The 23,400-nt window shown below is 42.8% G+C and overlaps 1 long non-coding RNA gene across 2 annotated transcripts; it reads left to right on the top strand.

Moving 5' to 3' along the window:
• Positions 1-23,186, top strand: LOC121034568 (uncharacterized). Of its 2 annotated transcripts, none has more exons than XR_005792509.1 (4): positions 1-2,108; positions 2,929-2,979; positions 5,400-5,530; positions 23,057-23,186. It is a non-coding gene; the product is annotated as an uncharacterized LOC121034568 (long non-coding RNA). The 2 variants fall into 2 exon arrangements; XR_005792508.1 differs by lacking the exon at positions 23,057-23,186 and adding an exon at positions 18,458-18,996.
• The last annotated feature ends 214 nt before the right edge of the window (positions 23,187-23,400 follow it).

Here is a 23,400-nt window from a genome sequence, read left to right as displayed (position 1 = left end):
TGTAATCTACATCTAGTGAGCATAGCATTGTCTCTGCAGAAGTGTTGTCAAGCTCTTCCAGTCCCTATATTAAAAGCATAAAGAAGAGAGACTTAAATTCAAGTGTTATCTTTGCTATTGATCTGCCAAATGATCACCTTCATCCTGTCCCTTTTTAGGGCCTCAGTTTCTTCATTTGTCAGATGGTTTTGGAAGCTCATCCCTCATAGCTGAATGATAGCCAGATGTAAGAGGAGAAGTAGAGTGCTGGTTGGAAGAAATCCTGGAGAGAGCTGCTCCCATCTCCTATCTGACTTTGCCCAACAGCTCTCCAGACTCCACTTTCCACCTTCTGCAGCCAGGAAAGCCCAGCAGATTCTCCTGGTCACTGAGGAGGCCTTCTCTGTGAAGCTCAAGTTTCAGTGGTATGTCTGCACATTGGTATTGTTGGGGAAGAGGGGTTTTGGGGAATGAATAAAGTTTTGGAAGCCAGATGCTAGAATCTACCAGAGAACTCTCACAATGGCCATGAAGACCTACCGAGGCCTCAGAGATCCAGGCATTAATCCAAGGAGATGCTGGAGTTGTGGCTGAGGAACTGGGGCTGGTGTGTGGGGAGCCAATGCTCGCTCCAATGGACATCTACTGTTTGGTCTTCCCAAAACCTCTCTTTCAGGAATCAACTCTCCCATACCCAAACTACAAGGTTGCAGTGGGAAATGCCATGTTTCTACAATATGACCCTAGTCCCTGGTCACTTGATTGGTCTAGGGTCAGGTACTTAACCCATACCAGAACAATAATATTTCTGGTTTTTCCAACCAGGGATAGAGATGAGAGAAGAAGAGCTATGTTAACTTCTCTCCAGCTGATTGGTCCAATAACATGTAACTCTTAAGTTCTTTTGACAGCCATATTTTCTCCCCTGTGTGAAAGTAACAAGCAGGAGAAACTGATCTAATGAGAGAATGAAAGATGAGGACATTCCCAGTGGCATCTGAGTTTCTGATTCTGCTCCATGGCATATAGTATTTCATTCCTGAGGTTAGGCTCTAATCTAGTCCTTTGTCTCTGTGGCATGCCCCTGTATCGTTATAATTAAGTTTCCCCTTCTTGATAATGCAGGTGGATTTTTGTTATTTATAATCCAAAAAAGCTAAGGAATAATGTGAACTTTCTTACCAGATAATTCATTCATTCAAGTGCATCCTTCTTGTGCCACCTCCATGCTTGGTTACCATGAAGGTGCTGGAAATCCAATGATCAATAGTATAGACATAGTATCTACCCTCAGGGACCTTATACTTGGAGGTGGGAAAAGAGGTTAGGGCAGGGCAGACCTGGAACACATACTATACAGGTAAACCCCGGGTTTCTGAGAGCATACAACAAGATTATGAGAGCGTACAAGGTGAGAACCAAAGGAATGCGCAGGAGTTGACTGGAACGAGTTAGGAATTACGATGTAAAGGAGGGAGAGCATCCCAGTCTGGAAGAAGAGCATGAATAATCTACCATGAAGCCAGCATCCTCTACAAAGAAAGCAACATTTCAGTTAAGCGTCCTGGTTTCTCATCTACCCCTACTTTGGGCCCTCTGCTAATACACTGGTAAGAAAACTCTTTCCTTTTGCCCAGAAGCAACCGCCTTGTCTTTTCCAGATTCTTCTATTCCTTATTGAGCGATTACAAAGGGAGAAACACAAAATGCCCCCTCTCATTGATTCCCATTTTGGTAGAGAAAGCTAGATTTCATCCTAATAGCCGCTCTCCTCACCTTCCTTATTACTATGTTAGGGGCAGCAAAGTGGCTGGCTAATAAAACCACATTTCCCAACCTTACTTGTAGAGGGGGATGGCTAAGGAGAGGTCACTGGAAGTGATTGGATGAGGTTTTTAGAAAGCTGTTTAAAGGGGTTAACTTAGCTAGCAAGCACCTCTTTGTCCTTTCCCCCTGTTCTTGCTTATTTGTCCCTGGGACCAGGACTTGATGGTTGGAGCTCCAGCAGTCATATTCATCTCCGAGTTGAAGTTGTGTGCTAAGAATGACAGAGCAGAAGGCAGGATTCCAGTTTTTGAAATTTGTAGAGTCCCCACACCAGCCTGGCCTGCCTGGAGACAGTTTATCATGTAAGAGGAAAATAATCCCCAATCTCATTTAGGCCCAAACTGTTGTTTTGAATTGCTCTTACTAGCGGCTGAACAAAATTCCTCATTGATGAAACCCTAAAGGCCCTCTCATAACTCAGTTTCTTTTCTCTAAATAGTCCCCAAGTCATTCATTCAATCATGTATTCATTCACTCACTCAAACACCCTCTGATTGAAGATAACTATCTCATATTCTTGAATCAGATGAGATTATGTGGGTATGAAAGGGTAGTGTAAATACCAAAGCATTCTGTACATATTAAATTTTGCTACCATCATTTTATTAATATTATGATTTGTTGTTACTCAAGTGTCCAATGGAGAAGTTTTAGTATGTGGTATGCAATTTGCTGGAGGAAACTACTGCTGTTAACTGGTGTGAATTGTTGAAATCCAGTGCTATTTGGTATGGAAAAGAAGCAAGGCGTGACCCAGGGCAAGTGCTTCTCAAACTGTAATATGCATAGAGAAAAATTTAGGTATCTTATTCAAATGCAGATTCAGACTCAGAGGGTCTGGGGCAGCTGAGAGTCTGCATTTCTAACAAGCTCTCATAGGTGAGGCTGTTTTGCCCTGGACCTTTGAATAATAGGGACCTAGGAGAGCTTTCCAGGTGCTGGGGAGAGAAATGATGAGAGGGGAAGAAGGCAAGCTGAGAGCAGAGAGAAAAGGAAAGTTATTTAGAGGCTCTATCTCCAAACAGGTTCGTACCAATTAAAAAAAGCCAGGAACTACACATATAGTATTTCATTGGATTCTTACAACCTTATATAAGAGGAATTCGAATCCTTATTTTACAGTTGAGAAAATAAGTGGAAGCTCAGAAAAGTTAAGGGAAAGTCACACAGCAGGTAAGTGGCAGGGATTGATCGGGATCCAGGCTTTTCAGAGGCCAGAGCCCGTATTTCTTTCTAAGTACCTTGCTAAAATTCTGGGAAAGCTTACTCCTTTCACTGAGTTCTTCCTTCTCACCCAGGAAATGCTAGACAGGGAAGGAGGAAGAGGCTGCCCAAAGGAACCAGGCTGCTTGGCTCAGCTCTTATCTACATAAAAGCTTTCAGTGGCTAAGCTTTGTTTTCAAACCATGGGGCCCCAGGGGGTGGGAAGTGGGAGGGGTACCGGTGGGATGTTTACACATTTTATTGGACAATTTCCACTTTGTAAGCCTAGTCTCTTCTCTGGAGGGAGCCATGTTCCAGAGCTGCTGGAACTTGTTCTGGGAAGTGGGAGCCACAGAGGTGAGAGCAAACCCTGCTCTGACTCTGACCTGGGACCCTTGCTCATTCCCTGGGTACTTGAGGCCTTTGAGGGACTCCTGGCTCCGCCTTGGCTAACTGGCAAGTGTAAGGCCCCAGCGGAGACCCTCGTTTTATCCCAAGGTAGCAGATATAAATGAGCACATTGTGTCTCCACAAAAGGTAGGCCACTCAGAGCAGAGCCTCTTTGATTGGCTCCCTCTGCCAGTGCTGTGCCCTGGGGCTCTGAAGTAAGAAATCTGAGCCATTTCTGTCTCCAGTTTCCCACATGTGACTAGATTTTGTCCACTTTCACCACCATGGGGATCTGGGGAGGACCCTTGCACAGTAAATCTTTGATTGGGAAGGTGGTTCTATCATTTGAAAGGATGATGTTAAGGAGAGACAGGACTAAGTGACAAACGTACTCAGGGGGTAGTGCAGAGAAACAGCTCTGGGTACGGGAGCAGGAAAAGCCTGGGATCTCAGAGCAGGGTTGACAGGTATGAGGGGAGAAAATCATGGAGGCACATCAGGAATGCCAGTCTGAGTCCTGATTGCAGAAAAGCATGAAAGAGCTTCCGGGTAAGAAAAGAAACCAGGACACATGATGTGGTTCCTTCTCTCCAGAGGATAAGCTGTGGTCTGCTTTGATGTTAACTCCACAGGTATGTCAAGGCTATTGGATGTACTGGTTTTACGTCTGGGGTCCAGCTATAGCAGCAACACCATAGGTGGGAAGAGAGGGGACAGAGGGGACAATCTTCTCATTGAAGGATGCCCAGAGGTATCCTAGTGTGGACTGTCTGAAGGGGAAGGACTTGATAACATCTGTTCTGGCTGAGCCAAAATCATCCTCTAGCCTTCGTTCCCTCAGGAATGTTTTCTGTTCCCAGGATCCCAGTTTCCCCTCCTTTCTGAGACAGGGCCAGCATTTCCAACGCCGTGAAGGATAAATGGGGTGCAACATGGAATGGTGTCGGATATTCCAAATCACCCTCACTCTGGCTGGTCTGGTCCTAGAAGCAGAAGAAAGCCAGGAAAATCCTCTCGGGAGCCCATGACCTCCATTGTCTCCCAGCCACCACCATCTTTGGGGCCAGGCTACTGGTTGACTCCAAATGGTTAACAATACTTGTTGCCTCCACTTTCTTGATTATCATTCTCCCAGAACTCTGCAGTCTAGTTTCTGCCCCCACTCTACCCTACCCCACTGAAACTCCTCCAACTAATGGCATCAACAGTCTGGACCAAATCCAGACCATTTTTCAATTCTTACTTTTACTCTGAGCCCTTTGCCTATTGGTTATAATCTTTTCAGCTTGAAAATCTCAACTCTAGGGGTTCTTAGCAAAGGGTTCACGAGTCCTTAGATTGTCTTCAGGTAAAAACAACATTTTCAAGGACAGCAGTCCTTGAAATTGTTATACAAAGAGTTATACAAAAGTGTATTTTTTTTTTTAGGGAGGATGGTCCAGGGCATTGCATTCTGAAAGGAATCAATGAACTGCCAATGTTAAGAATCAGTGCCTTTGACATCTGTATTGGCTAGGATTGGGATCTTGTGGGGGCATTCCAAAATAACAGTGGTTGATTAGTCTTTCACGTATACAGAGGTAAGTCGTCAGAGCAGGAATGGTCGCTCTGACTTAGGAAGTTCTCAGGAACTCTAGCTCTTCATAGCTGTGCTCTGCCAACCCCAGCATATAGCCCTCAACCTCGTAGTCCAAGATGGTAGCATCTCATGCTCCAAGCAGCATGTTAGAGGGAGGGATGAAGAGTGTAAAGGGTATGCTCCTGCTGTCTCTCCAAGATTCCTGGGAGCTGCTTTGTGACATTTCCATTACATTGTTAGTCCAAACTTGGTCACATGGTCATATCTATCTGCAGAGAGGCTGGAAGACATCCTTATTCCGGACAGTCATGTGCCAACCTGAAGATCCTATTACCATGGATGAAGGGTAGAATAGAGATATCGGGGGACAGCTATCAGCTCCTATCATACACATACAACATCCCTTTCCACTTCCTTCTAGTACATTAGAGCCGGGAAGCTCTGCTTCCTAGAATTCCTTGCAGCTGGCATTCCAAACGTGGTTTAGAAACTGCCAATTAAATGAACTTACATGAGACTGGATCCTGGAACTAAGAGGGGGAGAGGCAGCAAGTAAGTTTTGCTGGTGTGGAAGGAGGCCAGCTTGTTTCATGATCACCACCTTCCTAGTTCAGGAGCTTCCTGTAGCACTAGTTTGGTGGCTTCTTTCCTGATCATGATGGCAGAGGCATATTGATTCTGAGGGTCTACAGGTATCTCTGGAAGCTCCATTTAGTCTACACCTCCACCCATTCCAGCATTGCTATAAGCCAGAGCTTCTTACACTTTAATGTTCATGTGAATGACCAGAGGATACAGTAAAAGATAGATCTGGAGTGAGATCTCAGATTTTGCGTTTCTTTTTTTTTTTTTTTTTTTAAACGTTTATTTATTTTTGAGACAGAGAGAGACAGAGCATGAACGGGGGAGGGTCAGAGAGAGGGAGACACAGATTCTGAAACAGGCTCCAGGCTCTGAGCTGTCAGCACTGGGCCCGACGCGGGGCTCGAACTCACAAACTGCGAGATCATGACCTGAGCTGAAGTCGGCCGCTTAACCGACTGAGCCACCCAGGCGCCCCAGATCTTGCGTTTCTAACAAGCTCCTGGATAATGTCTGATGGTTAGAACAGATTTTTGAGTAGCTTGGTCCTAGGGTGTCCTCTGTTCACCTATACTGAGTTATAAATTCCTTTCTGCTTTAATATCTAAATATATTTTCTGAGTATCCAAATTCTGTGGCTGTCTCTTCCTTTGTTCTTGAGAGATCTTCTTCCTGTGCTGTCCCTTAATATTGGTGTATCCCAGGGCTCTGGCTTAGGATCATTCTCCAAACTCTTCCTGGATGATCTCCTCCATCCTCTGGGCTTCAGTCACTACCTATATGCTTCTCAACTCCCTATCCAATCTGTACTCTCTCCTTTGCTCCAGATTCTGGTATCCACAGCGGACCAGAACTGAGTTCTATAGACGAGTGGCACATGAAAGAAAGCTTCTGTGGTCAAGTAAAGTTTGGGAAATACTGTGTTAAATAAAATGAAATTTATTTCCTTGCTGAGTTACTTCTAGAACTGTTAATGTGTTAAAATGCGTTGCAAATTTCCAAGAGGGGGCGTGTAATATCCAGTACTTCTTAAACTTATTTGAAGTCTGTATTAGATACAATCTTTGTTTTCTCAGTCTCTGTTACACTGCCTGAGTGGTGGACTTCCAGCCTTTTGCTTTTCTTTACTGTTGCTACTGTAGCCAACTGTGTAGTTCTGTGGCCCACCAGCTGCTCTTCCCTGCATTTTGCACTGTTTCCCATCCCTCCCTGCCTCACTTCCCTTTTGCATGGCTCACTCTTGAGGCTTTGGGTTTGCACCTTCATAAAAGGCATCAGCATATAATTCTTGCCTCTGGCTCTGTTTCCCGGGGAATCTGGACTAATACAACCTTCAACAGACTCTACCCACCCCCCTTACCCTTTTTCTTGGAATATTAATATCTCCTGGAACTTGGGTTCCTAGAACATGATTTGGAAGTGCTGTGTTGGTCATTTTTCCCTGTATATCTACAAGCACCTGACTCAGCATGTCCAAGACCTAATCAGTTGTTTTCTTTTATATCTGTCCCTTTTCTGGTCTTATCTGTCTTAGCAACTGGCACCATATTTGCTCATCACCCAAGCTACCTGGGTGTCATTCCTTGTTTTGTTTTGAAGATCTAATTGGCTTTATTAAGCAATCTGGATGTTGTTCTTGACTCCTTCTTTTCCTCTTTTATCCAATCTGCCGCCTCCTCATCCTTCCTCTTGACTAATTGACTAATTAACAATTATTCGTCCATAAAGAGACAGTGTAGGTACCATCTTCTTACCCCATCTCCTTCATCATCTGAGTGATGTACTACTCTGTTGAGCTCTCATAGCCCCTAAACTTGTCTTTCTTATAGAATTTATCACACTTTGTGGTAATTCTTTCTTTCTTTCTTTCTTTCTTTCTTTCTTTCTTTCTTTCTTCTTTCTTTCTTTTAATTTTTAAAAATATATCTGTCCACCCTTGCCCCCACCTTTGGTGTCTCTCATTCAGTTCTTAATCCCTGGCATCCAGGGTAGAGAACTAACTGATTAATTGATAGATAGGAATGAATGAGGTAAGTGGGAGAGAGAGAATTAAAATTTGTAAACCTTCCAGGAGGAAAAACAATTTCCCCTCTACCCTTCTGCATTCTTGGCTGAGAACCCTGTAATGAAAGACAGGTTAGGGGTGCCTGGCTGGCTCAGTTGGTAGAGCATAGGACTCAATCTCAGGGTTGTGAGTTGAAGCCTCACATTTGGTGTAGAGCCTAGTTAAAAAACAAACAAACAAACAAAAACAAAAAAGACAGATTAACAAGAGAAAAACAAACAGAACTTTATTAACATGTATACCTCATATATACATAGGAGATACCCAGGGGAAAATAAGTAAGCCCCTGAGATGGCTTAGAATTCAGGAGTAAATGCCATTTTAATTGGGACAAGGAAGGGAAGGGGATGCAGTCCTCCTAGGGGAGAGGCCATGTTTTTGTTTTGTTTTGTTTTTTAAAGTAGGTGTATGCCCAACTTGGGGCCTGAACTCACAACCGTGAGGTCAAGACCTGAGCTGAGATCAAGAGTTGGTTGCTTAACTGACTGAGCCACCCTGGCGCCCCTGGGAGAGGGCATGAATTTTAGGAAAGACGGATGGGAGATACAATGTTTTGTACAAAGTTTGTCTGAGCATGGTGTTAACTTCTAAAGTCTCCTCCTAGCAGAGGATACCCTAGGACCAAGTAACTTCTCAGTCTTCCCTGGTTTACGAAATTCCTGGGGAGGGGATTTATGACAGTTGAATTCCTTTTCGGGGATCTGTCTTTAGACAGATAAGGGAAATTCAGAGAACAATCTCCCTGCACTGGCTATTTTTCAAGTGTCCTACAGCTCAAAACAACCATTATACCAAAGCAGCATATTTTGGAGTAGCATGTCCCAAAATCCTGTAATCATATTTTGGCATGGCACATTCTTTTACCATTCATTCCCTACCTTTGAAAATTCTTCAAGAAATTTCACAATCTAGAACCCGAGCTGGTAGATTTCACTGAACCAATCTCTTAGGTCAGTTCAGTTTGGTCACACTGTTGCACATCTGAAACTAACATAATGTTATATGTCAATTATATTTCAATGTTTTTTCAAGAAAGAGTACACCAATACCCAAGAGAACTTTTTCCTTTTAACAGGTGAAAGAAAATTAAATTTTAGTTTTATATAGGTGCACTTTTTTTTTAATGTTTATTTATTTTTGAGAGACAGAGAACATGCGAGCATGAGTGGGGGTGCAGAGAAAGAGGGGGACAGAGGATCTGAAGCAGGATCTGTGCTGACAGAAGAGAGCCCAATGTGGGGCTCGAACTCACAAGCCGAGCTTTGAAATCATGACCTGAGCCGAAGTCAGATGCTTAACTGACTGAGCCACCGAGGTGTCCCTTCATAAGTATATTCTTGATACTAAAGCTTATTTCTAATCCCCCCCCTTTTTTCCCCTCTAAAACCCTTTTAACAAATTCATTCAGTTTTGACCAGTTTGACCACAAGAGACAAGATTCTCTGTCTGTCCTGATCTCACTCTCTCTTTCTCCAACTTTCTCCACCCATTTAGCTTTTGTCCTTTATTCTTCTCTTTTTCATTCTGGAACAACCAGTTATTCTATTTTAGGACACAGTTATTCTCTTCTCCCTTAACAAAAATGTGTCTCTATAATTCATATCTTTTCTTACCAAAAATAACCCTACTTTTCTTATATATTTTGCATATAGAGCTTTTTTTTCTATTAGTTTTAATTAAATACATTAATTAGGATTCTGAACTCTTAGAAACCCTGATTTCTAGTGAACATTAAGAAGTAATCAACTGTGAATTGTCACATCAATATTCTATAGATGTCAAATTAGCTTTTGTTCCTCTCTAAGAAGAGGACAAAAGTAGGTAAACGTAGATGTATGTGTAGCAATCAATGTTTTCAGTACATTATCTTAATTGGAAATGATCTAGGTATTCAATGAATACCTGTCGTGTAATTTAACATAGTATAACTTTAAGGTTTCAAGTTACCAAAAGTATTTTGGAAATGATAAGATTTTGGAAATGATTTTTAAGCAGATATATTTTATAAAATATAATCATTGTTGAAAAGATCATTTATAAACTTTTATCCCACCTACATTTAGTTTATTCACTTGTTCTTAACAATTATATTTAGATCAGTCATGAAAATTTCGTTAGACATTAGACAAAGGTGGGCATCACTTTAAGTTACTATTCTTCCTGACAAATGTTTGACTAGTACATTCAGCTAGAATAAAAGCTGTATGTCTGCATTATTTTTTTTTAATTTTTTTCAACGTTTATTTAGTTTTGAGAGACAGAGAGAGACAGAGCATGAGTGGGGGAGGGGCAGAGAGACAGGGAGACAGAATCTGAAGCAGGTTCCAGGCTCTGAGCTGTCGGCACAGAGTCTGACACAGGGCCCGAACTCACAAACTGCGAGATCATGATCTGAGCCTCAGTTGGTCGCTTAACCAACTGAGCCACCCAGGCGCACCCCCCCCTTTAAAAAAATTTTTTTTTTCTCAATGTTTATTTATTTTTGAGGGACAGAGTGAGACCGAGCGTGAGTGGGGAGGGGCAGAGAGAGAGGGAACACAGAATCTGAAGCAGGTTCCAGGCTCTAAGCTGTCAGCACAGAGCCTGACGCGGGGCATGAACCCACGAACTGTGAGATCATGACCTGAGCCGAAGTCAGTCACCTAACTGTCTGAGCCACCCAGGTGCCCCTCTATTATTTTTAATGCTGACAGCTCTGAAGACTTGCCGTGCTGTTTTGTCTTGTTTTTGTTTTTGTTTTCACTAAACCAACAATATTCTTGTTTATCAAAGACTACTCAAGTCACATGAACTTGAAAAACATTTAGGTTAGTTTCTATACTGCTCTGAATGTTTAATTTATATAAGCACTTGCTTTTTTTAAGCCAATTAAATAGAGCTCTTTTACAATTAATTCTGACAGTGTCATCCAGAGTAACATACATATATGGACATACGTAAACATACAGACAAACATAGGGATCTTAGAGCTTTTATTAAAATTTTAGCCATATGTTGGGTATATGAATACAAAACTCGCTAGTTTATAAAGCAACAGTTGGGTCCAAATTGTGTTTCTAGCAGATGAAAAAGTTAAGGTTGCCTACTCAGATGGCTACAAGTTCTTACTTATATTTGTGGAGACGACTTTTAAGATTTTTCACTTGCCAAATTTCCAAAAGCTCCTTTTACCTTTTCAGCCTCAAGTAGTTGCTTGTGGGGGTTTCTGGGTCCCTTGACAGCCTCTGATGAAGGGTAGGAGGCCTCAAGTCGAAGGGATTATAGGGAGCTGAAGGCTGAAGTGGGCAGGGTGGACAGAGGGACAGAGGAGGTTAGAGTTTGAGGGTGGACCTATCAAAAAATTCAAGGAAACTGAATGGAAGATTGAAAGTGGCAAAATCAAGAAGAAGCAACAGAAGAAATGGGAAGTAAGAGGTCTTAAAGGAGCTAGTTTAGGGAGATTTTAAGTTTCCCAAAGAAACCAATGGGGTTCCAAATTATCCTTAGCGAAATCATGCCATGAAGGAAGTAGACAGAGTTGGTGGAAGGAACATGTAGTCAGCAGGGGTTTGAGAAGAGAGTTTTAGTGGACTGAGAAGTCCCCATGGGAGGAACAGGATCAAGGAAAAACAAAGAACAGAGAAACCTTTAAAAAAAGAAAAAACCGAAGCTCGTATCAGACTTTGAATATCAGCTTCTAGGGGTGCCTGGGTGGCTCAGTCGGTTAAGCGTCCGACTTCAGCTCGGGTCATGATCTCACAGTCTGTGGGTTCGAGCCCGTGTCAGGCTCTGTGCTGACAGCTCAGAGCTTGGAGACTGCTTTGGATTCTGCGCCGCCCTCTCTCTCTGCCCCTCCCCTGCTCATGCTCTGTCTCTGTCTGTCTCAAAAATAAATAAAAAACATTAAAATATATTTATATCAGCTTCTAATTAGGCCAATTTCTGACATAGAGTGCTCTCAAAAAATCCTTTCAATATCTTTATCAGCTGGAACAAACAGTAAATATTTCTGGCAGTGTTAAAGTTCCTTTTTAAATAATTTTTTTTCCTTTTTCTTTGAAACCAAATGTATGTTTATCAAGTGGCTCAAAACCAAAGCTAATAAGCCTTTTGTGACAAATGGTATCCCTAAAGAGGGCACAAAGATGCATGCCTCTCTAGGTCCAGAACTACTCACTTGCACATACACAAGAACCAACAACCTGTGTCCCAAGCTGAGTTCTCATGACATTAAAGGAGACAAACAGAAAAGCAATAGCTGTCCTTGGGAGGGAAAAGGATAAATAACCAAAGTGTACCCCAAAAACCAAATTCAAAAGAGTCATGGTTCAAAGAATTCATTCTTATGAATGTTTTCCTCCTGCTAATCTGAATTTGGAAAGTAGGGACAACATGAAGTTTTACCTTCCTCTCTTAACTGGGCACTACAGAGATCCAAGAGAGCTGATGTTAATAAGAACTCTTACCCTTCTGTCAGTGTTCCCAGGATTCCATCTGGGTAGGATGTCTCAGCAATCCTATCCTCATAATTTTCTCCATTCTTCTGAGTTGGCTGAGACTCCTGTAATAAAGCACAGATTAACTAGAGAAAAGCAAGCAGAAGTTTATTAACATATATACCTCATACATACAAGGGAGATATCCCTGGAAAAATTAATGATTCCGCAAGATGTCTTAGAATTTGTGATTAAATACCATCTCTCTCTCTCTCTCCCTCTTTTTTTTTTTTTTTAAAGTAGGCTCCATGTCCAATATGGGGCTTGAACTCACAACCCTGAGATTGAGAGTTGCATGCTCCACGGACTGAGCCATCCAGGCATCCCTTGTATACCATCTTAATGGGTAAATGAGAGGAGAGGATGTAGGGCTTAGAGAATAAATGATTTGGGGGAAGTTGAATGGACACTTAGAAGGATAGGAGATACAATAGTTTGTGAAAAGTTTGTCTAGGTGTAGTGTGGACTTCCAGGCTGTTCCCTGGTGATGAGAGTCATTCTTCCCTACTTGATGAAACTCCCTGGGAGGGGATTTATGACAATTGAGTTCCTTTTGGAGGATTTAGGAAGATTAGGGGAATTCAGAGAAAGCTCCCTGAATTTGCTGTTTTTCAAGTGCTTACAGCTTAAAATAATCAACATACCAAAGTGGCATAATTTGGGGTGGCATGTCCTGAACTCCTTTAGTCATATTTTGGGGAGGCGTATTCTGCTACCCCTCACCTTCTGCCTTAAATAAAGAGGAAATGTTCTGAGATTATGAGAAATCCATGTTTGTTCTGCCCTAGGTTAAAGGGGCTGGAGACTACATTTTATTATTTAAAAAAAAGTTTTTTAATGTTTATTTACTCTTGAAAGAGAGTGAGCAAGCACGAGCGCTCGGCAGGAGAGGGGTAGAGAGAGGGAGACACAGAATCCCCGAAGCAGGCTCCGAGCTGTCAGCACAAAGCCCAGTGCGGGGACCTGAACCCACAAACCTCGAGACCATGACCTGAGCTGAAGTCAGACGCTCAACCGACTGAGCTACCCAGACACCCTGGAGACTACATTTTATAATCAGCTCCAAAGCACCACTCAAAGCTATTAGATAATGCGTTCAGGCTGGACGACTGTCACACACTCCGGCGTGGCCATAGGTGCCCAGCTTTCGAGGAGGCACTCAGAGCATCAGCACTTGCGGGGACCTGAGAGTAACTGCCTCCCGGAGTTTCGGACCCTGGGTGCCTCACCCTGGTCCTGGCCCCCCCAAGGCTCAAGCTGGGTGTCCCACTGACTCATGCTGAAAAGCGGAAATTCATAGCCGATATAAAATAGTTTCATTTAGGGGAGTGTATCAGTTTCCCCCCAGGTTGCCATAACAATGTGTCATAAACTGGGTAGCTTAACACAGAAGCAATTTCTCCTCTCACAGGTCTAAAATCAAGATGTCAGCAGGGTTGTTTCCCTCTGAGGACTCTGAGAGAGAATCTGTTCCATGCCCCTTTCCTAGTTTTCCAGGATAGCTAGCAAACCCGCCATTCCTTGGTTTACAGATGCATCGCTCATCTGCCTGTCTTCACAGGGCATTCTCCCTGTGTCTTTCTGTCTTCACATGGCTGTTTTCTTTATAAGGAGTCAGATTAGGAGTCAGTCCTACTCCAGTATGACCTCATGTTAACTAATTACATCTGCAATGACCCTATTTCCAAATAAGGTCACATTCTGAGATACTTGGGCTTAGGACTTCAACTTATTTTGGGGGAAGGGGAAACACAATTCAACCCGAAACAGGGTGAAAACTTTTATTTTCTATCCATTTAGAGAGCTGCTTTAATCCAATTATCCTCATTTTTGTTTAAAGCAGGGTCATAAGCTGGTGCCCCAGGGCCAAATTTGGCTCCTGAATATTTTTGTTAGGTCAGGGTGCTTGCCATTCCCTAATTTCTTATGCCGGCCACTTCACAAGTAGCCGTTAAGACATTTGCATAAGTGACTCTTAGTTTAGAACTTGCTTTCTCAGAGCCTTCATTGGTAAAAATCTTAGCCTCCCAACTACGCTGAGAGGCATAACAAGGGTGTTCCCATTTCACTGACCAGGAAACAGAGGCTCAGAAAGTGCCTGGATCATACAGTTGGAAGTAGTGGGTCCAAGTCTCCAACCCACCCCCTACCCCCACCTGGGCTTGCACACTGATCACGCCCACATCTCAATGACCCCAATGCCACAAAACTGCAGGGGGCTCACAAGACGCCCCTTCCTCCCATTTCCCCAGTAAAATTTTCACAGTAGCAAATGCTATTAGCATTGTTGAGTCTTAGAGACTTTTTAAAACCAGAGACATTTCTGAGGGAAAATCTTTGCAAGTGTTTCTCCCAGAGAGAAGAAAGTCTAATAATGTGCTGAGTTAAGGGCAGTCTGGTTTTGAGCTTGGTCAATCTTTCCTTTTGTGAGTGTGCAAGAAAAAAGAGTGAAAGGGACCAGATGTAGAACAACCTTAATTAAGGGTTGAGCCCCTCCTCTCCAGCCTCCTTGTGTGGAGAAGTTCTCTTCATAGGAGACAGCAGTTCTTAGACTTCCTTTATGGTTGCTCTTTTAAGAACCGGGTACATGTTTCAGATCCTCTTCCTGGAAAAATGCACTTACAAATATAGGAGAATGGAACAAAATTGCTTGGCATTTCCTTTATACTTAGAATTCTGAAATTTCATCATAGTTAATCTAAGCATAGGTCTTTTTTGGGGGGAGGACAATTATTCTTCTTGGTATTCAGTGAGCCATTTCAGTGTGAAAGCTTATGCCTTTCTTCACCTCTAGGAAATAGGCCATGACGTATTTCTTTTTTCCCCTCCATTCCATCTGTTATCTTATTCTGGAATTCCTACTAAACAGGATGACAGAACTTCTGGGTCCATTTTCTATGCTTCATCACTTCTTTTTTTTTTTTTTTTTTTAATTTTTTTTTTCAACGTTTATTTTATTTTTGGGACAGAGAGAGACAGAGCATGAACGGGGGAGGGGCAGAGAGAGAGGGAGACACAGAATCGGAAACACGCTCCAAGCTCTGAGCCATCAGCCCAGAGCCTGACGCGGGGCTCGAACTTCCGGACCGCGAGATCGTGACCTGGCTGAAGTTGGACGCTTAACCGACTGCGCCACCCAGGCGCCCCCATCACTTCTTTTTCCTCTGCCAACCTGAGGTATTTTTATGAAGTAACTGATAAAATGATAAAATGAAGTCCTTCAAGTCCCTTGAAGACTTGGGCCTGCCGTGTGCACAGTAGGGGTCAAATAAATGTGACCTCCTTCTTCTTCATTCTCAGCACCTACCTGAACAAGTACATCAACAGTAATAACTAGTGTTTATTGGCTGCTTATTATGTATAAGGTGAGGAGCAAAGTACTTGACACATTGCCCCGTTTAACTCCCACAACAACCCTATGAAGCTGGTACAAATATTATCTTCAGTTTACAAACGAGGGAATTGAGGGCCATAGAACAGAGGTTGGCAGACTCTAGCCAGTGGGCCAAACCTGTCACTGCCTCTAATTTCTCTTTCATACCTTCTACCTCTGTTCTTTTGAACTGCATTTCGGGAGAATTTCTCCACTTGACCTGTCAACTCTATTATTGATTCTTCATCAATATCTATTTTGTGATTTAGCCCCCCGAATTTTTTATTTGGAAAAACAAGTGCTTAAAGTTCCAAATCACCAGTTGATTTTTTTTTTTTTTTTTACCTTTTGTTTCAATCCTTTTTTTTTTTTTTTTTTTTTTTTTTTTAAGTATGCTTTGTACCCAACGTGGGGCTTGAACTCAGGATGCTGAGGTCAAGAGTTGCATGTTCTACCAACTGAACCAGCCAGGTGCCCCCTCCAGTTGATTCTCTTTAATAGATGAAATATCCTTTCACATTTCTTTTTTTTTTTAATTTTTCATGTTTATTATTGTTATTATTATTTTAAGAGAGAGAGAGAGAGTGCGAGTCGAGGAGGGACAGAGGGAGAGGGAGACAGAATCCGAAGCAGGTTCCAGGCTCCTAGCTGTCAGCACAGAGCCCAGTGCGGGGCTCAAACCCACAAACCAAGAGATCATGACCTGAGCAGAAGTCGGACGTGTAACTGACCAAGCCACCCAGGCGCCCCTCCTTTCACATTTCTTATGAAGACTAATTACACTTAATCTGAAGTCTTTTTCTTCAGTAGTTGTTAATTCTGTTTCTTGAATGTTAGTTTTTCTGATGGTATTTTGATGGTTCTGTGTCATTGTTCTGACTTTTCTCAAATATTTAGTAATTCTAGACATTTGTTCATTTTTAAGTTGTATATTCTTGTTCCTGTTTGTCCTGTTTACTGACTCTGCATGTAGTAACTTTGTAGAAAAGTGGAATGTGCTGGATGGTTGGAGATGTGGGGGTTATGTAAGGAAGAAGAGGATCCATTTTGTCTTTTGAGTATGGCAATTTTCTTCCCCTCTTGGGTCCTAGTTGTTGTCTGGGGCAAGGCTTTGCCTCTGGCCCAAGAGCCCACACTTACTGGTTTGGTTTGGGGAAAATCCCCCTTGCAGCTAACTAGTACAAAATGTGAGAAGGAAAGGAAAAATCTCATCGGATACTCCAAGTGCATTTTCCCAATTAACCACTCCAAGGAATGGCCCAGGGCCTCTTCTCCTTATACCCAATAATCCTGAAATTGGAGGTCTTTGTTAACGTTTCTACTTTCATGCCAGTCTTCTTGTGTGTGTGTGTGTGTGTGTGTGTGTGTGTGGGTCGGTGGGTGGGTGTGTGTGTGTTCCCATTAATCTTTTATTATCTGCCTTTGGTGTCAAACTTAGAATGGTCTTCTGTACTTCCCTTCCCTTCCAAAATTATAAATATTCATCTATTTTGTTCTTTTACTATTTTTGTGATTTCATGTTTTACATTCAAATCTTTCAGCCATCTGGAATTTATTCTAACGTCAGCCATGACTTGGAGCTCTAAACTTAAATTTTTTCCTAATGGTGAGCCAGTTGTACCCACCATGCTTTCCATGTGTGGGCTTTTAAAAGGCGGCTTGGCCCCCAGAGCTCCATAAAAGCCTAGGAGTTAAGAATAGAAAAGCTAGGACTATAACTCAGTCAGATCCTAATCTCTGTTCCATTACTGCTCACCATGGGACTCTGGCAGAGCTCTGTTCTCCCTAGGGGAAAGCTCCATCGATGATGTAAGTAAGGCCGGCAGGGCTGAGGCAGGGAGAGGACTTGTAGAGAGCCCTCTAGAGGAGTTTCATAGTTGCTGTGTTCCTGCCACTGGGCATGGTCTCATGGGCAATTGCTGCTCAGCCTTGCAAGAAACTCCAAGGGCTCCAAACTCTACTCTTTAACAGTATATTCTTTCTTCAACTCCCATAGCCTTCTCCTATAGATCATTCCAAGTCCAGCTCATCCTACTCCTCTGTGAAGCCTGCCTTGATATGCCCAGTGAGGCTTAGATGCTGCTTTTCCTAATCCCCACTGCATTTTGCACAGATCTCCAGTGTGATTTTTGTTAACTGTTTGTTGACATGTTGTGGATGAATAAATTAGCTAACAAATAAACTAAGTTACTAAGCATGAAGGATGCTATCTGCCAGGTGCAGGGAGAAAAAGAAAGCTACTAAAGGGTATGGAGTTGCTGCTGACCATGTCCCCATATTCATCTGCGGCGTTCGTTGAGGCCCAGGTGTTCATGGCACTGTGGTTGGCACCCCAGACCAGCTGTGGCTTTGATTAGGTGCCTGAAGCTACTAAGGAGTCTTTTTTTTTTTTTTTTTTCCAAACCAAGTATTAGGTCCTGAAGATACCAGGAGAGTCAACTTTGTCTCTTTCCTCAGAGCTGGTAACCTCATGTATAAGTGTGTAGACAGAATCTTGGAAGAAACTTTAGGGAGGGAAGAAATGCGCCCATCAAAACCTCCAAAGAGTACAAGTAATGTAGTTGAGTCAGAGGATGCTCGCTCGTCTGTAAAATATGTCCACCAGCAGCAAGCCAGCATTTCCTGTGTGCTGAATATGTGTGCCTCTCTAAACTCTTAATATACTTTATCTCATTTGCTCCTCATGAAAACCAGGTGGCACTATCAGTTCCATTTTGTAGATGAGGAAAGTGACTCTCAGAGAGGTAAAATGATTTACCTGTGGTCACAATGAGGAAGCCACAATCTGAAGCCCCAGTGGGGAATGGCTCAGGTTCAGAGAAGAGAAAAACGTAATATTTGGCCATCTGACCTCCCTCCCCCTCTCCTTTTACTTGAAATTAACTGGTGGGGTTGAACAGAATTTTGCTTTGTTCTCTGGACCTTTGCTTCTGTGGTAGAGATAAACAGGTGTAGATAAACTCTACCCTTTCTGGTCTCTCTAGGTCCTAATACAGAGCCTGGCATACAAGTTGGTGAAATAATGCAGGAAGAAAACCAACACTTTCAAACACAATATGTCTGTCTCAAAGCTTGCCCTGTTCAAAATTTATCCCTCTGAATTCTTACTGAAGATTATGCGAGACATAGCCAAGAACCATGAAAATGCTCATTCCTTTGACTTGTCTTTTGTACTGTTTCCTTGGGATTATCACTTTTTTTCCCCAAAAGATAGTTTACACTTTGAGAATTAAGATAATTTCTTAAAATGCATATGACACAAAATTTAACATCTCAACCATTTCCAAGTGTATAGCTCAATAATGTTTAGTATATTCACACTGTTGTACAATACACAAAAAGAACTTTTTCATCTTGCAAAACTGAAACTTCATACCCATTAAAAATCTTCCCATTCCCCACTCCTCCTGTTTCCCCTGGAAACAACAATTCCACTTTCTGTCTCTATTTGACTATTCTAGATACCTCATATAAGCAAATCATACAGTGTTTATATTTTTGTGACTGGCTTATGTCAGTGCTTATCTTTTTGTCACTTAGCACAATGTCCTCCACGTTAATTGATTTACAGCATGTGTCAGAATTGCCTTGCTTTTTAACACTGAATAATATTCCATCCAGATATTGTGTTTTGATTATATTTAATTTTCAGCTTTTCTATTGCTTTTCAGTTTCTGTTTTTGCTATTATTTCCTAGTTTTAGTGGATTGTGATTAGAGACTGTTGTCTGTACTCATTCTACTTTTTGAAATGTATTGAGGTTTTTTTGTTTGTTTTTTAATGAAAAAACCTTATATGTGGTCATTTGTTAATGATCCCGGGATACTCATGAAGTGTAAATTCTAGGTTTTCAAGATATAGAATTTGATATCTCTTAATTCAATCTGCCTTACTAATTTAACAAATCAAGTCCTCTATATCCTTACTTTTTGTATAGTTTATTGATCAGTCACGGGCTAAGAGAGGTGAATTAAAATTTTCTACAGTTACTGTACTTATGTCCATTTTTCCATGTAATTCCTATTGTTTTTGCTTCCTGAATTCTGATGCTATATTATTTTGTGCATAAATATTTATGGCAAATCTACATTGTTGCTCTCTGACTTTATCATCATTTTCTCCTATGTCTTGTTTTCTGTTTTTCTGTGAATTCAACCATGTCTGATACTAATTCCAAAACCCTTGCTTTCGTGTTGCTTGTATTTGCATGTATGGCTTTTGTTCTTGTTTTCTATTTTTTCCTACTCTTTTACTTTCAGTATTTCCGAGGAACACTATTTTAGATGTATCTCTTGCATGTAGCACTTGTTGGGTTTTATTTTGTGACTCCACGAGCTATTTTTAAAGAGTGAGGTTACCAGGTCAAAGTTAAAAAGAGCTTCTATAGCTCTTGACCCTCATTGCCAAATAAATTGTTTTTCACTAGTTGGACCACTTTATCCTGTCACCAGCCATTTAGAAGGAACCATCTCCCCACCATTGCCAGCATGGCTATTATACTGCTGCTTAAATTTTTAATAGGTGAAAATGGGACCTCATTGTTCTTTCATTTGCTTTTCTTGGCTTTATCTAACTCTAAGTAAATAAAGATGGAAGAAAAAAGAAATCAAAATGAGGGGCGCCTGGCTGGCTTATTAGGTGGAGCTTGAGACTCTTGATCTTGAGGTTGTAAGTTTGAGCCCCATGTTTGGTGTCGAGATTACTTAAAAAAATAAAATCTTGGGTCTCCTGAGTGGCTTAGTCGGTTAAGCAGCCACTCTTGGTTTTGGCTCAGGTCACAATCTCGTGGTCTGTGGAACTGAGCTCTGTGTTGGCCTCTGTGCTACAGTGTAAAGCCTGCTTGGGATTCTCTCTCTTCCTCTCTCTCTGCACCTCTGCTGCTCTTGCTCTCTCTCTCTCTCTCTCTCTCAAAATAAATAAACAAATAAATAAATAAACTAAAAAAATATTAAAAAAATTTTTTTAATGTTTATTTTATTTATTTTTTATTTATTAAAAAAATTTTTTTTTCAACGTTTATTTATTTTTGGGACAGAGAGAGACAGAGCATGAACGGGCGAGGGGCAGAGAGAGAGGGAGACACAGAATCGGAAACAGGCTCCAGGCTCTGAGCCATCAGCCTAGAGCCTGACGCGGGGCTCGAACTCATGGACCGCGAGATCGTGACCTGGCTGAAGTCGGACACCCAACCGACTGCGCCACCCAGGCGCCCCATTAATGTTTATTTTTGAGACAGAGAAAGACAGAGCGTGAACAGGGGAGGGTCAGAGAGAGAGAGACACAGAATCTGAAGCAGGCTCCTGGCTCCAAGCCGTCAGCACAGAGCCCGACACGGGGCTTGAACTCACAGAGTGTGAGATCATGACCTGAGCCGAAGTCGGATGCCCAACTGACTGAGCCACCCAGGCGCCCCAAAAATCTTTTAAAAAAAGGTTAAAATGAAACATTCCTTTTCAGTTATCTCCAGCAAGATTAAGATGGGTGGTGGTGTTTCTTATTCTAGATTCCCTTGACATTGGATCCCTTTCCAAAGGCTCCTCAGCTTGGGCCTTAAATTTCCCCAGGAGAAATTGTTGAGGCTCCTTCCTCACAGCCCTAGACCTTGCTTTCTTTCATTCTGTAGTGAATAGGTAAAATAACATAATAAGAAGATATAGGGTCTGGAGCTAGATTAAATGGATTTAAATCCTAGCTCCACCTCTATTTACTAGTTTGTGATCTATGACAGTTACTTATCTTCTCTGTGCCTTGGTTTCCTGAGGTAATAATTCTCAAGGGTAATGATGACTACAACAGCGACACCTATTAGGGTTGTTATGTACAAGAGTTAACTTACGCAGACTCAGACAGGATTTTTCTTTTAGAAGTAAGCTCTACACCCAATGTTGGGCTTGAACTCACAACCCCGAGATGAAGAGTCACATGTTCTTGGGGTGCCTGGATGGCTCAGACGGTTAAGCATCCGACTTCGGCTCAGGTCAAGATCTTGAAGTTGGTGGGTTCAAGCCCCTCGTCGGGCTCTGTGCTGACAGCTCAGAGCCTGGAGGCTGCTTGGATTCTATGTCTCCCTCTCTCTCTGCTTCTCCCCCACTTGCACTCTGCAGCTCTCTCCCTCTCTCTCAAAAACAAATAAACATTAAAAAAAAAAAAAAAAGAGTCACATGCTCTACTGACTGAGCCAGCCAAGGTCTCCAGGATTATTATTATTAGCTCCACCTCTGTGAAATACTCCTTTTCTACTTCAACTATGGGGTTTTGGTGGAAGTTTTTTCCTTTTTACATGACCCTGCTTCCTTAGCTCCTGCATTAGGTCTTAGGCCAGGGGCAGGGTCCTGACACAAGCAGCGCTAATCAGAATCCTTTCCTGGGGTCTCTGAAATTGGGACATGAGAAAGGAAGGCTTTATTGACTCTTTGGTGGAGGAGCTCCCAGAAGTGAGACCCAGGCTCCCGGCAGCCATATTTCCAGCCGGTGGGGGAGGCCAGGCTCTGAGAATGAGGTTGACTGACATGTGGAGAAAAGTAGACGTTAGAGATGGAAGGAGTCTGGCACCGTTGGAATCCTTCACTCTGGCGGTCCCCAAATGCTTCCCATTGTCCCTAGGCTTGCTTGCATTGATCTTCTGCCACTTGCAACCAAAAAAGAGTCTTAATACACTTCCTAAGGCACCTTAGGACAGTACAGATTGTGAGTTCTCCTGTTTGTCTGTCCACCTTTCTCTAAAAAGCCAAAAGCTCTTGCAAGCCTAAGACATGCACACATGCATGCATGCGCGCACACGCGCGCGCGCGCGCGCGCACACACACACACACACACGCATGCAGGCACACAGACAAGGCAATTCGCAGCTTTTGGAGTGAGCTGTGGCTCCTTCACTGCCCATGCTGCCTGCACATGCTTCTACTTCACCACACACATTAAAAGACAGCTGTGCCAATGTCCAGGCCTAAGGAACTGTACTTGCTAAACAGGATGTTATCCCGGAAACTTGCGCCCTTCTCTGTACACCCCTTGTCCTTTTTTTCACTGCCCTATTCAGTAATTCACAAATATATAATGAGCACCTGCCAAGAACCATGTCAGGCCTGGGGCCCCAGAGAGGCAGCAAACAGTTCATGATGTCAAGGATCCTGCAGCCTGTAGGGCTGTCAGGCTGTAAAAAGACAGCTCTGAGAGAGACCGTAGAGTGAGTGTCAAACAGATGCTTTTGCCAAGTGCTCCAAGAGCTCGCAGGAGGCTTCATCACTGGTTGCCTGGGATGGTTGTCTGGCTGATCTACCCGCCTCCAGCTTCTCTCCACCCCAGTCCACCCTGCCCACTGCTGCCAGACTGTCTTTTTGAACACAACTCAGTTGTGTGACTGCCTCTGCCCCCTGCAGGCCTAACCCCACATTCCTTAGCCTGGCAAGATCCTAATCCACATATTCCTCAACCTACTTTCTCAGCCACATTGTCCATTGTTCCCTATTCACAGACCTTACTCGCAGGCCTACGCAGCCCACTCCCCTTCATCATACACGTTCAGTGTCTCCCCACCGCTGTGCCTCTCCTCACTCCGTTCCTTCTGTTGCTGACCCCTGCAGGTCTCAATTATATACGCCTTCCAAGGAGTGATGGCAAATGCCTTTCTTCTCTCGTGCACCCTCTCTGATCATCTGGCTGGGTTGCTGTGTTGAGAAGCGTTCTGTGGATATACCTGGGGCTTGTGAAAAGGTACAGGGATCAGTTAGCAAAATCTTCCATTGCCACCAAATTGAGTGAGTGTTGACAGCAGGGAAGTGGTGGTGGGGGGAGGATGAACAGCACACTTGGGGTGCATTTGCAGATTTCATTCCAGGTCCAGGTCTAATGCGTCCCCCTCCATCCCCATGAAGACTTTCCTGCTCCTCCAAGTAAAATTAACCTGCTTTCCCCCACCAAATATTTA

Source organism: Herpailurus yagouaroundi, unplaced genomic scaffold, assembly GCF_014898765.1.
Source record: "Herpailurus yagouaroundi ecotype Mexico unplaced genomic scaffold, PumYag 160, whole genome shotgun sequence".
Lineage (NCBI taxonomy): Eukaryota > Metazoa > Chordata > Mammalia > Carnivora > Felidae > Herpailurus > Herpailurus yagouaroundi.
This window is presented reverse-complemented; position numbering and strand designations above follow the sequence as displayed.